The 13,298-nt window shown below is 48.0% G+C and overlaps 1 long non-coding RNA gene and 1 pseudogene across 1 annotated transcript; one reads left to right on the forward strand and one right to left on the reverse strand.

Moving 5' to 3' along the window:
• The first annotated feature begins 163 nt into the window (after positions 1 to 163).
• Positions 164 to 1,054, forward strand: LOC118517201. Its single transcript, XR_004908271.1, has 2 exons — positions 164 to 457; positions 528 to 1,054. It is a non-coding gene; the product is annotated as an uncharacterized LOC118517201 (long non-coding RNA).
• The window catches only part of LOC118517200, a 40,960-nt pseudogene continuing 28,525 nt past the window's right edge, over positions 864 to 13,298 (reverse strand).

The raw sequence follows: 13,298 nt of genomic DNA on the forward strand, positions 1-13,298 counted from the left end.
GTGCAAGGACCTGTTCGTATCCTAGAGTGTCGTTTGCATCCTGGCGAACATTGTTGACGGCTAGCTGCACTATGTTATTGTTGCTTCCTGAATATCCTTGGGCATGCGTAGTAGCCTGGGAGATTCCTGATGCAGAGCAGTGTTGCCAGTGTTGCATCCTAGCGTCATATTGAGTTTAAATTTTAACCGTTTATTTAACCGATTTTAAATATTTAAACTAAACTTCTTATTTTCCCTTCCCGATTTGCGTCTCTGCCGTTAGCGATGGAAAAAGTGAGCAACTGTCGAAGATACACGGCAATCCCGAGCTGTTCAAGTATTTAAACGATGATATTTCTGCTGAGCTGGCCTCCAGCAGTCTTCCGGGCTCGAGCGAGCCAAAGCAATCATTGGCCGTATGCAAAGCAAAGATCTGTACGCGGAGATTGCTCGCTTTCCGGTTGACATGACAAAAGAGGTACGTTACGAGCATGTTTTGTTTGTTTTGTATTACATCTGCGCTAATCGTATCCTTTCCACTGCACCAGATAAAGCATTACAACTGCCAACGGGGAGAGTCCATTGTGACGCAAGCGTTCGATACATAAAATCATCGAACCAATGGTTCGCTAGCTTTAACGTTACCTTCTACAAACCCGGTACCGGCGGACGGTATCGAAATTGTTTCCCTGGAGGAAGCAAGGAACCTAAACAACCGTGCCGTAACCACGTTCGAGACGGCCGACGAGATAAGGGAGTATATCCTCTACTGTACCAGCACCGATCCGGATGGCCAAAGCGAGGCCAAGCAGCACTTTACGAACCTACGAAACGAAACGACGACCGCGGGTAGCTAGTCGTTCGTTATTTTTTCTTTTTAATTATTTTTTGTTTCTTCACTCACCTCACTACATCATAATATGCAAGAGGCTGTTATTGTGTTCCCTTTTGGCCCTGTAGTTGTGAGCTACGCGTATGTTGAATTTCAATGCAATTTAAGTAACATCACTACTTTCGTTTTAGCGTGCAGTGTGAATACAAACCAAAAATACAAAGCTAAAAGAGTTATATTAAAGATCGTTTTCTTATTTGGAAAGTTTTTAAAACTCAACTACGTTGAACCGTTTTTTTGTGTGTGTGTTTTTTCTTTATTTAAATTTATCCATAAAACGTTGAAGTTCTTTCTTCCGAAACAGGTTCAAACCGGTGCGCTCGTGAGGACGGGAGACATTTTAGGTTTGATAACATTTTACGTTTAATATTTATTTTACACATTTTCTCGTCTTCTCGTACAACACAAAACAATGCACCGCCGGACGGCTACAGTTAGCGCCAACCGGGGACTCAACACTTGCTCCTTGCTTGATCCTACTTGCTAGATGAATAGTTTATACATAAATAATGATGTGGGAATGTAAGTGTGTGTGTGTGTGTGTGTGTGTTGGGGTTTGTTGGGTGGTGAGGGTTTTCCTGCTTTTCCTTATCATACTAAGGTCCGCTCGCTTGATGATGAATTGCGACAAACACGGCATGTCGAAAGGAACACATTAGTTGAGGGGTAGCTGCGTCGCGAGATACTGCTTGTACAGTCGCTGCTTGCAGAACTGGTAGAATTCGATCTCCTTTGTGAAGTTTCGCCGAACGAGATCCTTAATCTCCTCGCTGACCGGTGGCTTGAAGCTGTTCTTGTTGATCTTCTGCAGCACGTTCACCTCGTTGAAGTAGACCGAGGCTGGCACCGGTAAAGAACCGCGGCACGTACTTCTCCAGCACGGTCAGCGTGGTGTTGAGGTCCTCGGTACGCCCACCACCGCGTACTGGCCTTTCGACGGCATACTTGGCCCGTTCCAGCGCACCGGCACTGTTGAAAGGGCTGTAAAGGACGAGAGAGGCATTAGCTACCTTGCTGAGCTGCTACTACGATGGAGGCGAATACTTTACAGGCACTCTTCACCGTGTCCACAGAAAAAGAGCGTCTGTCGACGATGATCGCCGATGCCCTCGTGGACGGCATTCTGCGAGTAGGTGCACTCCGGATCGCCCTGCAGGACGCACGTCTCGAAGTCCTTCTTAAGCCAGCGCGGATCGGGCAGCGGTAGATCGGGGAATGCTTGCTTCCGCTCGACGTAGTACCAGGGAGCGCCGAACGTAGTAGTACCAGCTGATGATACGCTCAACCGGATCGCGCACCATATTAACGTAGATCGGCATCGGCAGCCCGAACCGAGTGAAGTTGGTGTAGCAGACGTGCTTGACGTACACGGACGGCACCGGTAGATCCATCACCATTTCGGCCAGTTCCTGCTGACGCTCGGGTGCCAATCGGATCACCTCCAGCCGCTGTACTACATCCCGGTGGAAGGTGTAATCGTTGCGGACGGCCAATCGGCGCAGCAGCTCCATGAACGTTTGGCTGCCCACCTTCGGCACCCGGTTGAAGAAGATAATGGGGATCTCGGCCCCGGCGTGTGTTGTTCAGCTCGGTCGCTTTCAGGGTCTGCATCTAGCGGGGTGGAAGAAGAACAAGCTGTAGTTTTTGGCGCCAACGCTGCTGTCCGAGTGTGGTGTGTGTGTGTGTGTGTGTGTGTGTGTGTGTGTGTGTGTGTGTGTGTGTGTGTGGTGTGTGTGTGTGTGTGTGTGTGTGTGTGTGTGTGTGTGTGAGGTTTCAATATGTTCGTGCCAGGTTTATAATTCATCGAAGCCTGACCGGAGAATGTAATGAATATTTATGAGGCAAGCGCCAAAGAGAAATGGCAAACGGATCGGCGGGCTCCCTATTGTCGCATGCCCAGCAACACAATCGCATAGTGTGCGGTAAGAATTGTTGCGGAATCGGAAAGGTGGAATCGGCGGCCCAGGAAAGCAAAACAGTAGATTTACATAAAATTTAACGCCCTCATCTCCTCCATCACACCGCGGTTTATGATGGTTGGGTCGCGCGCATCAGACGATGATGATTATGTACTTGAAAACGAAAGCGTTTAGATGTTTTGGGAAAGGTTCCTCCGGTTTGAGTAGGTCAGTAGGCGAAGAAAGTGACCGGTGTCTGGTGATTCCGCTACTGATGAGCTTCGGTTCTCAACTCGTTCAAATGGTGGTAGATTATCATTAACACGAAGAAGCTTTTTAGCTATCGCCAGAGTTGGAAACCTGTAGTTTACGGATACAGTTTGACCTGGTTAATAGTTGATTTGATTCTAACATGGCCGATTTCACAAACCAATCTTTGCCGTATCTACCGGCCAAGATAGGCTAGATGAAACCATCGAACAGGGGTCAAGTTCTAGAGCAGTAGAAACTGATAAGCAACACAGAATACTTGGTGGTGGCCAAGACAATCTGAGCAATCGCCCAAATAATGAGGAAGTTGTTGGACAACATGGACATTATCGTGCAGAAGCGTCGGTCGTAGCCAACAGTGTCTCGTTCTATATTACAAGCTGGCTGGCGATGACTAGCAGGAAGCCTAGCTTCTTCTGCCTCCTATCAAGGAATGAAGCCTTGAGCCCTAGGACATTGGACTCCTCGATAAATGTCCCGAGTTCTCTTAAAGCCCGTTCCGAGGGAGATAGGCTAGAGTGCAGCACTTACAGGGTGTTGTATTACGGTGTTGCATACCGACTACAAGATCTTCTCCCTTCTTCTAAAGCCGCCTATGACAGTATAGCCAGGGTAAAACTGTACGACGCAATGAGCTCTTTTGGAATCCTGGCCAAGCTTACCAGGCTTGTAAGTCAGCACCGACAGCAACATTGATGTTGAGTTATGCGCATGGGTGCTGGCTGCCAACCGGTCATACTACAGCCTGAGGAAACTTCTCCACTCTAAATACCTGTCGCGACGGACGAAGGTGGGACTGTACAGAACATTTATAGTCCCAGTACTCATATACGCCTCTGAGACATGGACTCTGTATAAAACTGACGAAGCCCTCTCAGCCGCGTTCGAGAGGAAGATGCTCAGAAGGATGTTTGGCCCCTTACGTGTGGAAGGACAATGGAGGAGCCACTGATGCGTGCATTAGACTCACCAGGCCCCGGTGGGCTGGTCACGTCATGAGAATAACACCGGACGACCCAGCCCGTAAAGTCCTTTTAGGCCGTCCACACGGACAGAGGAGGCGTGGTAGGCCCAAATTGAGATGGAGTGATGGCGCTGATGCGTCCGCCAAAACGGCCGGGATAACGGATTGGCAGACGACTGCATTCATTTCATACCAAGTTACTTTTTACCATCGCAATTTATGTCGTACGGACGTTAAGAGAAATCGATGCTTGTAACAGAAGGTAACAGCAGCATCGCATATAGGTCACGTGTGTGATCTCCCCCCCAAAAACGTGCTTATGACTCCCACTTAGGTGCAGAAGTCAACGTGTTGTGCTTTCGATTCGTTTCCGCGATGCTGTTTGTCTCTGCCGGATTCCTTCCCCCCCAGAATTGGATGATTCACTATCCATTTGCAGTGATAAAGTGTCCCCACTCTCGCTCTCTCTCTCTCTCTCTCTCTCTCTCTCTCTCTCTCTCTCTCTCTCTTTCTCCAAGGCACATGAGTCCCAAATTTTCATCTTTTTTAATGCACATTACAGTTGGAGGACCTTCTACCTCCATTGCCTCCACCGATAGTCGCGCAAAAGGAAACATCGGTTGGAAGGACACGATTGTTAGCACCTGGTACCGGCCTGCACACACATGCAGAAGGCACAGCGGCCGCGAATGAATGGATGTTCGCCCGTCGCAAAAATTGGAAGAAAATTGCCCACACTTTTTCGATGACCCACTTCCGGGGGCGTAAGGAATCGCGCGAGTAGCTTTCCAACCGAGAGACAACACAGAACCATGTGAGCGCATTTTGGTGGAGTGTCTGGCACCGGGAACACTCCCATAAAACGGTTAAATTATGGCTGCACATGTCAAAATCGCTTGCCAAAAGGAAGGACCCGATCCGAAGAAAAATTGTGCTGTAAGCGCCGCTCGCTAAACGATCTCCAGCCATTTTTTTGTCTTTTTCCCCTACGGTGGTCCGTGCAGAGGCGAAGGCCCACACCACCGCCAAGATGCATTTATTGTCTGCTTCCACGGTGCGGCGGTGGACATTTGGCTCGCGCATCTAGCCGCTGGTGACATTATGCAAGAAGCCAGCACACGCTGCTCGTGTATGTAAATGGTACAACATCTTGCGAAGATAAATGCTCCATCCTTCGTCCGACATTTTGGGGGGAGAATCCTTGCAGAAGAGTTTGTGTGTGTGTGTGTGTGTGTGTGTAGGGACACAAACACAAATAGAAGGTGGCGTATTTTGCAAACACGAAACTGCAACTACGCGCACCGAGCGGATGTTGGAAAGCGTTATAATAAATTTTGTCCCTTCGTCCGCCAGGGTGTGTGTGTGAGTCCTGTGACCCGTCCTTTCCCTTCTGGCGGCCGACATCTGCAATCATCCTTTAACCGTGATGGTGGCGCTAGTACGTGCAAAGATCGTTAAGGCGTTCTTCCTGGATGGGATGAGGTCCACCAAATACCACCCGATTCAAATACCAGTGTTTCCAAATCCTTCTTCAATTATGATTGTATATCTGAGTGGCGGAAAAAAGAAATCTAAATTAAGATTTTTTTGCTGTCTTTTATCTTCCTAGCCTCAGATGCCGATGCAGAATAGTCGGGGGGAGCTAGACCGGCCTCAGCCAGCATGATGATTGATGTTTGATTAACTGGTTGTGAGGTCTGAGTGTTTGAATAGCCTTTTTACTTCCGGCCACTATTTTTGTTGTTGCTGTTGACCGGAGGCCATCCCTGCAAGAGCCCACCAAAAGTTCAAATTTAAAAATCCCCCGGCTTACCTGTCCGGTGCTCTTGAGATAGTTGTACGTATGATGCAGATTGCCAATCAGCTCGTGGTGGTGTTGGCGGTGGTTGTTCACATCCGGATGGTGGCTTTGGTTAGCTCCGGCCGAAGCTGCAATGGACAGAAACAAAAAAAAAAAACAAACCGATTTCAGAAAGGGAGAAAGGTTAGCACGGAGCGAGAACAGAAGCCGGACACACAAGAACCCCCGGAAGGAAGCAATTAGTATCCGTTTTCCGGATGGGTCGGCTGCTTTCTTCTTGCTCGTTAGTGGCGTTATGGGGCCGAGCTACTCGTATGTTCCGTTTTGTGGTATCAATTATGATTGCATCAATTTCATTCGTCATTTGCTTTGTCGGTGTGGCTGGTGAGGTGGTGAGTTCCTGACATTCGCTCAAGGAGGGGAGGGCATCTGAGGCGCTACCGAACAGGCCATGGCACTAGCAATAATCGAATAGGTCGAATGGGAAGATGCTTTGCGGCTGTTCAAGACGCACCAGAAGGTTGGGTGCAGTTGGCCACAGTTTTTGTAGCATATTTTCCACCAATCTGACCGGCTGTTACAGCCTAATTTTGCCGGCAGGACGTCTCAAGACTTCAAGGCAAAGTTTTACGGTGTAGTCCTTGTGGATGAAACCAAAGTAAGTAGGACAGCGGGGGAAAATAAAATTCTTTAACTACTAAGAACGTCGGTTCTTAACCTGTCGCCCCCCCCCCCCCCCCCCCCCCCCCCCCGGTCTGTGCTGCTCCGAACCTGAAGACGATCGTCCCCATCGTCACAGGGGCAGAAGATCAGTAAAGTTTCAGTGCTCGTAAAACTGCACCGTAATAATACTTGTCCGGGGAGCGTTGGGTTTTTTGCGTGATGATCCATTCCTCCCAGTTCCAAGCTAAAGGAAAATACATTGCCCGGAGACAGTTTACTACTTGATGTGGTGTGGTTCTTCCTTCTGTTTTTTTTTTGTTGAAAGATGGCACAGAAGCGAGTGCACGGAATCGAAGACGATACCGACCGGTTGGCCCGTAGACTTGGTTAAAGTTCGTGACAAAATAAACGTTGCTCATTACGGTGATGTTGTGTCCTTTGCGTGCCCAACCGAGCGCGAACTTTTTCAAACTGACCCTCGTGGAAAATCGTCGTCCACGGGTGCGCTTTCACTTGACTTAATGCATCCGCTTTTTTATGGGTAAACACTTTTCCAAACCCCTTTTTCCAGCTCAGAAGGTTGGGAACACACTCGAGAAAGGTGGTCATAAATTTGGAAGAAATCTTGTAGAACACTCTACGCTCTCTCGGCGCTGGTCCTATAAATAATCCCAAAACAGTTTTATAGAACTATCCTTAACTTCAGCTCAAAATAAGGCTTGCTTTGTTTTATAGGGTGGCTCAGGACATTGGAGGACACAGAGCAGGAAGGAGAGTCATGCCCCTTTTTTGTGGTGGTTCCCTACTAGTAACTCTGAGTCTTCCAGTCCAGCGTAATCGTCGAGCTTTCATCGTTTGTTGACCCGCTTTTTTGCAACTCCCTTTGGTGTAAGCCTCCGAGCGTTCGCAACCCTGACGATGCGTCCTTACATCCCTGGTGAAGTCTCGCATCGATCAACAACCCTTGCCTTGCCTTGCCCACCTCCGAAACTCACTGTAGCGTGCGACCTCACACAGAAGCTGGCTGGTTTGTGCGATGTGACGTATATTTGACCGCAGTACATGGTTCCGACCAGTGCCTGAAATTGACAATGCATCGGTGGTGGCGATCCAGCCCGGAACTTCCGGAAGCAGGGGGATGGGGTGTGAAAGCTGTGCCTGCGACAGATCGACCGACCGACCGACTGACAGCAGCCACTCGATGCAACGTAAACGCAACATTTATGCTCGCTTATTCACGGTTCGTTAGCACTGTTTACCAGTTCAACAGTTTTTCCCAGGCCGTGTCAGTCAAGTTCATTATAATTTTTCATCCATCGTTGCGGTGGCCTCCCAAGCGGTGCAAACGGGAAGGACCGATAGGGGTGGGATGATACCGATAAAGTTACCCACTCGGGTGCGTTCCCTCCCGTCTCGTCGGTGTTGTCATGGTGGGTCTATGTGTTTGTGTGTGCGTTTTTCCCGGGGGTGTATTCTCGCCGACCAGTTTACTCTAGCCGAGTTTTTCCCGCAGCAGGTCTCGCGCGTTAAATGCGTGTTGGGGTTGGCGTGAAGCGTAGAAGAGATAATTGTGGACAACCGAAGGATAATTCTTGCTCGGGTTTATTGGAGAGCGGGATCTAAAAGAATGGGCACTGCGTTTGTTTGGGAAAGCGGAAGGGATACTTCGGGGAGGTTGAGTGAAGCGATGGGGATAAATAATACCCCTAGGAATGAATATATTTTAGCTACTTTAAAATGGATACATTGTATGCGCTGTATGGAGCCTTGGGGAGTTGATCTGAGGGCCCTTTCATAACGCAGAGCTCAACCTACATGAAAGAGGCCGACATTGAACCTCAGACACTTCGAGTGAGAAGGCGAACAAGAGAGGATCAAAGTCTCCAAAGTATTTACTTCTAAACTTAACTATCAACACTTGGACCAACCGAAGCAGAATTTGAAGAACACGCAACTCTGACGTAAGCCCCCCCAAAAAAAAAAGCAGTTCCTTCAAACATCTCCACATTCTTCCCTTTGCGCGGATTCCTAGAATCGATAAAAAGCAATTACATCTCGGTACAATTGCAACATCCAGCACACGGCCGAAGGACGCTTTCGAAACAATCGTACCAAAATCCCGTCCGAAAGGGTTTGCTGTATCACGCGCCGCTCGACATTCAACTCTCGGCCCTCCAGGGGCAAATGTTTCCCAGTTCCGGAACCGGTGAACCGATCGGTTCGCCGAAAAACTGTTTCACAAATCTCGGAAACGGCCGCACCGTACACCGTCAGTCCGTTTATGCATGGGCTCGTAAAATTTAATTTCCGTCCATTGTTTCGTCGTCGTGCTGGGCGCCGGGTTTGTCGCTGACCCTGGCAGCTTTGTGGAAGCTGTGGTTCAGAATTTTCGCATTTCCGTAAGGCAGTCGGTCCAGCAGCCGGATTGGTCCCCAGCCCGGATGTAATGTCATAAATTTAGCGTGCCCCACCAAGATCGGCAAGGTGTGTTTTGGGGCTGGTTCCATTAACGCGCAAGGTCGAGTGTGGGAGACCAAGTAAAGGGCGCTGTAGCTTGTAGCCACATTTATGATCACTATCAATTCCCCGCTAGCAATCCCAATTGGGCTTCATTGGGGACATTTATTCGGCACTTTGGAGTATCGGAACTGGTTGGAGTGATTATTATTTCAAGGTGCGAGAAATCGTTGCACATCTGGGTGATGTGGAAAGAGTGTACATGCAAGACATCTGGGTACTAATGGTCCGAATGGCTCGGCTAATTCTGGTAGGCCTACCATTTTTTTGTTTGGTGGATGAATATCTTGCTCTCTGTAATAATCAGTGATGCATTGTTGATAGGACATCACATTTACTTTGGGACACTTTTTCGTCTCTGGTCATGAATTGCTAAAAGATCTTCAATGCTCCATCATCATCACTACTGCCACGGTCGAGCTCGTTGCTATTCATTGCTGAAGGTGAGCAAATCCAATCCCACTTGTACGTGTGTCGGACCACATAGGCGCATTTTAAACTGTGAGCTATGTAAGTTCCAGTATCATCACGCCACTCCATCCTCAACATCGCTAGGAACAATCATTCATTTCCAACCGGTTCGATACGTTCGTTCCGGACGTACCCGATTGGCAGCACACAGACAGTGTCGTTTTCCCGTAGTTCGGAAGCAGATTCCCATTGTCTGCATGCGCTACCGAAGTACGAATTAATTATCAATTCTAGGTCCATAAATGAGTGGAGGCTACTGCTGGTCCAACTGCTAGGGCACGTACCGATGTGGCCAACCCGGCGCTCGGCAGAAGCATCGGTCGTACTGCCGGAGTTAAATCGTTTAAAGAGCAAAGAGCAATTAGAATTGGCATTCCTTCTTGTCAGGATACGGAATAAAGCGACTGTGTCATGTGTGGGAATCGAGTCACACACACACACACATCGAACGCAATGATTGGAATCGATTAGCTGCCGGATGAAAGCGCCTCAGCTATCGGAATTTGTTTGAAGCTGGAAAGAGAGCGAGGTTAACCAACAACCAGATGACTCCCCAATTTGTTTCGGTGACCCTTTTGTATCTCGGTAGATTCGGTGGCCATTTTCCATGATGGATTGTGATTTTCCGGGGGGAACGAAGTTAAAAAAATCTTCGTTGACCAGATTAAGGGAAGCTTTAAATCAATTTCGGACGGTGCGATGGCAGATGTCTTCCCCCTAGACATTGAGGATCACCTCAAAACGATTTCCTCCATTCGGTGCAATCATCAAGCTTAACGCACTCAACACGTCATTAAAGTTTCATTTTTACCAGCTAAGCCTGGCCACTCCCCGATTTTCTTACCCGAAATCGGCCGGGCGCCGTCTGCTGTTTGGCGGTGGATCCATTAAATGTAAATGTATGATAACAACAGTTTAATCCTCCATTTCCAGTGAACCCGAGCCTTGGCAGGCCGATCCCGCTGACAGGCTGATACCTTGACGCTGAAAGCTCGGCGTCCTCCGACCCGGAACTCCGCACACTCACAAAAACGGGGTAAAAGGGCAATGTCAACGTCGCGCGTTTGGTTGGTCGGGATTTTCATTCTCATCATACTTTCAAATGATGTGTGAGCGCGAACGGCGAAACCCTTTCGCTCGAACGTTTAAACGTCTGCACCCTGAAGTTGGTGGGTCAACAAACAACGGGGCATAATTTATTCATTTCTATCGATCGGCCGTCAAACTGTTTTCGATCCTTGTGCCAAGGAACGGCCAACGTGTGCGAAACACGGGACGGCTTAGCGGGTGGACACGTGGCTCGAGATGAAGTAGTGTCCCAATCGATGATGATGTCTCCGTACCGAATGGGGGTTTTAATTCGGTAGCAAAATATTATTATTTGCTCATCACCAACACACACACACACATTCATCGTCCAGTGAGTTGGGACTTTCGTGGTAGCCATCTATCCATACAGCCTACTTGCAGAGGATGGCCGAGGCCCTATTCTCTGTATTCGGAACGAACGAGCGGAGAGAGCTGTGTTGTCTTTTGAGGAGCTTACGTGTGTATGCGGATGCGCAAGTACGCGTGCAAGATTGGAAGGACATTGGTGTTCTGGTAAAGGGTTCTTCTGTGTGAGGATGGCATTCAGATCAATCGTGCGGTAGTTCGTTTGTTTGTTGATTTTTGGCTGTTTTGCGGGGAGAAAAATCGAACTACCAAAGGCACCGTTCAATCATCAGCAAGAAGAACCGAACCGTACACCGGTGTCGTGTATCCGGTCGTATGGGTCAGTGGGAAATCATGTTTATCATGTTTCTTGTTGATAGAGATCGAGCATGGAGAGAGAGAGAGCGAGAGAGGGTCTTGCAAACAATTTCACCGGAAGGTTAGTATTTAGGGTTTTATTGGGAGACATTAAATGTGTTTGGGCTAAAAACTATTCAAAAATCTAGGAACTAGACTTGGTTTCTTGTAGACACGATCGTCCACACTCCACAGCCTATCGAAACCATGTAGAAAATTAGAAAGGGAAAGCCCAACCATTTTAATTTGGCCCTTCTCGACCCCGTTCGGAGCGTGTGCGCGAATCGATCGTTCGTGCCATGTCCAAAACGTGCCCAGCATTACACTGTTGGACAGTTCAATCGGTTTCACCGGCACACATGGGTAGGGGTCGTACGGTGATTTCTTCCTGGTGTGCTTGCCTTTAACTGACGAAATTGAGAGCAGCAGCAGGCGGATGATCACGACGCACGACACAAGATCGATCGTGAATTTCGCCATCGTTTGCTTGCTTTTTTAACACATGTGCCGAATGGCAGCTAACCAATTAATGTTGTTAAAGAAATCATGGAAGGGGATATACATGTCACAACATTTGGTTTCGGTTAATATAAATTGCACTTTTATGTTGTTTTCTGGTTGACGATCGAGTGATCTCATGCTTCGGTGATCTTCAGGGGACCTTGAAGATCAGGGATAGATTTTTGTCTAGACAGGTCTCTCCCAGAGGGAAGATAAAGGGAATTTGTTATATGAAGTGAGCTGGCATATGGACAAATTGAAGACGAAAATACTTAAAAAAGAAGGTAAAAACTGTCTGTTGATGATGTGATAAACTACCAAGCTATAACTACCAGCAGGCTACTACCAGTCTTTGGACACAACCCTCTGATAACTTCGAACCAGAGATGTGCATGCTGCTTCCACTTGTATAGAATTGAACTGAATATTCAACTGAATATTCAAACCTAACAAAGGTTTTTGTTTCCGGTCATTACTTGGAAGAGAAAAGAGATTAAAGGAAAACCGGAGCTAAACATCTGGATAATGTTTCACTTAGTGGTAGAAATATTTTCTTTAATGTCCAGGGTTGTACCGAATAAAGACACTTAAAATCAATTCGGAGGCGGTCCGGTGGAAGAGGGGTCACAGGCGCCGGTCTTCACACGACAGGACCGGGGTTCAAATCCAATCCAACGTAGAGCTAACTACTTTTCTACGGGTAAAATTCAGTCCCAGAAAGCCAGAGATGGCTGGCCGAGACCTCTCGAGGTTGAAGTGCCAAGGAAGGAAGGAAAATCAATTCGATTGTAACACTTCGTTCGAGTCTTTAAAAGTTAAAATTAAACTATCTTCCATATATTAACGTATTTTTAATAAGAGTATTAACCAAAAATAATCAATATCCATAGTAAATATGTATGTGATGCTTTACGGGGCCTTATGGTTATTTGCGGGCCGCGAAAATTGTTGTCCAGCTCGACGTATTGGTAACTGTGGTTGTTCATATTCGCCTGCAAATAATTATCATTTATGATAGTTTTAATGAATAAATTATGCACGATGGCTCCAATTCCATGGTTGGTTTTTTGTTGCCGTAGTCAAGAATCGTGCAGGTTACAGCGTCCCCTCATGCCGCACCGTAGTACAGAGTTACCACAGGCGCACAAAGCAAGCGGCAAGTGCGCATACATCATATTGGTCACAAAACCACAGCCGGAGCCTGGGTCCCGTCCGTCCAATCGAGAATCACGGTTCACCGTTCTGCTGTGAAATTGTGGAACAGAACCGAGCAACCGATGTAACCGATATGTAGATAGTATGTGCAAGTGCAACATGGGCCGGCCGGGGGACAGAGCGCTTGCAATTACTGAGCTACTGGGCGAGTGCGCGCGCGACCGACAGCACGTGCCATCACGTTGGCCAAATGGAGTCTGTGCGGTGTGGTGTAATCGATCACTCGGTGAAATGGAGGTTTGGTGCCAATTTTTACCCCCTTCCAAACCCCATCTCCCCACCCTCTCCCCCTCATCGGTGCCGTATCTGCAGCACACGGTACGGCACGGGCACCGT

Source organism: Anopheles stephensi, unplaced genomic scaffold (assembly GCF_013141755.1).
Source record: "Anopheles stephensi strain Indian unplaced genomic scaffold, UCI_ANSTEP_V1.0 ucontig64, whole genome shotgun sequence".
Lineage (NCBI taxonomy): Eukaryota > Metazoa > Arthropoda > Insecta > Diptera > Culicidae > Anopheles > Anopheles stephensi.